This window comes from Oryctolagus cuniculus, chromosome 16 (assembly GCF_051225735.1).
Source record: "Oryctolagus cuniculus isolate XC-2025 breed Fujian yellow rabbit chromosome 16, ASM5122573v1, whole genome shotgun sequence".
In the NCBI taxonomy this organism is placed as follows: Eukaryota; Metazoa; Chordata; class Mammalia; order Lagomorpha; family Leporidae; genus Oryctolagus; species Oryctolagus cuniculus.
This window is the reverse complement of record NC_142882.1, coordinates 3,273,987-3,276,641: the sequence shown is the minus strand read 5'-3', so window position 1 is coordinate 3,276,641 and position 2,655 is coordinate 3,273,987. Positions and strand designations below refer to the sequence as shown.

At 45.7% G+C, this 2,655-nt stretch overlaps 1 pseudogene; it reads left to right on the top strand.

Moving 5' to 3' along the window:
* Positions 1-275: 275 nt before the first annotated feature.
* LOC100349217 (pyruvate dehydrogenase (acetyl-transferring) kinase isozyme 1, mitochondrial-like) lies at positions 276-1,977 on the top strand (annotated as a pseudogene).
* The last annotated feature ends 678 nt before the right edge of the window (positions 1,978-2,655 follow it).

Here is a 2,655-nt window from a genome sequence, read left to right as displayed (position 1 = left end):
ACACTCAGAATCCTGTACCAACCTAATACAGGGCTCTAGGCCAAGTCGCCAGTTACCAATGATGGTAAGTACAGAGATGACTGAGGGCAACCTAAGACAGAGGCCATTCTCAATAAAATAAAAAAGAGGAGATGTAGGCAGCCTTTGGACAAGTCAAGGCCAATCTTGGCTTGTGGAATTGCTGGGATAAGAAAGTCACATACTATGTACTGCCCAGCTGAGGCGCCCAGTGGTGACCTGGTGCTGGGGCTCCAGCTCCTCCAGCGGGGCTTGGCATGAGGCTGGCGCGGCTGCTGTGCAGAGCCACCGTGGCCGGCTCGGGCCCGGAGCTGCATGCCATAGGCCCCCGCAGACACCGCAGCCTTGCCTCGGACTCCGGCTCCGGCTCCGGCCCAGTGTTGGCGGACAGCGGCATTCTGGGCCAAGTCGACTTCTACATGCTTCTCGCCATCCCTGCTCTCCATGAAGCAGTTCCTGGACTTCGGATCAGTGAATGCTTGCGAAAAGACTTCGTTTATGTTTCTGCGGCAGGAGCTGCCTATTAGATTGGCAAATATACTGAAAGAAATAAGTCTCCTTCCAGATAATCTTCTCAGGATGCCATCTGTTCAGTTGGTGCAAAGCTGGTACATCCAGAGCCTTCAGGAGCTTCTTGATTTTAAGGACAAAGGCGCTAAAGATGCAAAAGCTGTTTATGACTTTACAGATACTGTGATCCAGATCAGGAACTGCCACAATGACGTCATTCCCACAATGGCTCAGGGAGTGATTGAATACAAGGAGAGCTTCGGGGTGGATTGTGTCACCAGCCAGAATGTTCAGTACTTCTTGGATCGGTTCTACATGAGTCACATTTCAATTAGAATGTTGCTCAATCAGCACCCCTTATTGTTTTGTGGGAAAGGAAGTACATCTCATCGAAAACACATTGGGGCCAGCACTGCGGCTCACTAGGCTAATCCTCTGCCTTGCGGCGCTGGCACACTGGGTTCTAGTCCTGGTCAGGGCACCAGATTCTGTCCCATTTGCCCCTCTTCCAGGCCCACTCTCTGCTGTGCCCAGGGAGTGCAGTGGAGGATGGCCCAAGTACTTGGGCCCTGCACCCCATGGGAGACCAGGACAAGTACCTGGCTCCTGCCATTAGATCAGCATGGTGCGCTGGCCGCAGCACACCAACGGCAAAGGAAGACCTTTTTATCTGTCTCTCTCTCTCACTGTTCACTCTGCCTGTCAAAAGAAAGAAAGAAAGAAAGAAAGAAAGAAAGAAAGAAAGAAAGAAAGAAAGAAAGAAAGAAAGAAAGAAAGCACATTGGAAGCATAAATCCAAACTACAATGTAGTTGAAGTTATTAAAGATGGCTATGAAAATGCTAGGCATCTGTGTGATTTGTATTATATTAACTCTCCTGAACTAGAACTTGAAGAATTAAATGCAAAATCACCAGGACAGCCAATAGAAGTGGTTTATGTACCGTCCCATCTCTATCACATGGTGTTTGAACTTTTCAAGAATGTAATGAGAGCAACCATGGAACACCATGCTGACAAAGGTGTTTAACCCCCCTCCCCATTCAAGTTCATGTCACACTGGGTAATGAGGATTTGACTGTGAAGGTGAGTGACCGAGGAGGTGGCGTTCCTTTGAGGAAAATTGACAGACTCTTCAACTACATGTATTCAACTGCACCCCTACCTTGCCTGGACTTCCCGCGCAGTGCCCCTGGCTGGTTTTGGTTATGGATTGCCCATATCCCGTCTTTATGCCCAGTACTTCCAGGGAGACCTAAAGCTGTATTCCTTGGAGGGTTATGGGACAGATGCAGTGATCTACATTAAGGCTCTGTCCACAGAATCCATAGAAAGATTGCCTGTGTATAACAAGGCTGTCTGGAAGGATTACAACACCAACCACGAAGCTGACGACCGGTGTGTCCCCAGCCAAGAGCCAAAGGACATGACAACATTCCACAGTGCCTAGTTTAGCTGGGGACAAACTGGCTTTTGTGTTAAATTTGGAAGGGATGGTATTCAGAACTACATTATACCAAATACTTCACATGTCATTCTTGCAGAACAAATGGAAGCTGAGTTCCACTTGTGCCTGGTAAACCTCCTAAAGATGAATCTCTACCAGTCAATGGGGCATACTTTTAAACACCTGTAGTTTTGGTCAATTTTTTCTTTCCATAGACTTCAGAAGTGTGCATGTCTGGGTTTCTATAGGAAGCTGTGTTTTTTTTAAATACTTTTAATTTATGTATGCTAGAAGCATTTTATAAATACTGAGTGTAGTTGGTTAGCCATCTTTCTGTGATTTGGCAGTATTCCTGCTATCCTTTATTGAGTAGTGACAACTGAAATAAGATGGTGACCAACTACAAATATACCATGTAAACCTAGGACCAGCTACCTTTCACTGCCTACATGCATTTGTTAGCTCTGAAATTAATTTATAATCTTAAATTTTTGTAAAAGATTGTGATGACTAGTTCCCTGTGGATTTAAGCCAAGATCACGGGCAATCTTTTCCAGTGTGCTGGTGATCAATGTAAGGGAAAATTTTATATTAAACATGACCTGGCAGTTGCTAAAATTATAGAGAAAAAAATTGAAGACAGAGCAGTAAATCCTTGAAATGGACCTAATCAGTTGACTG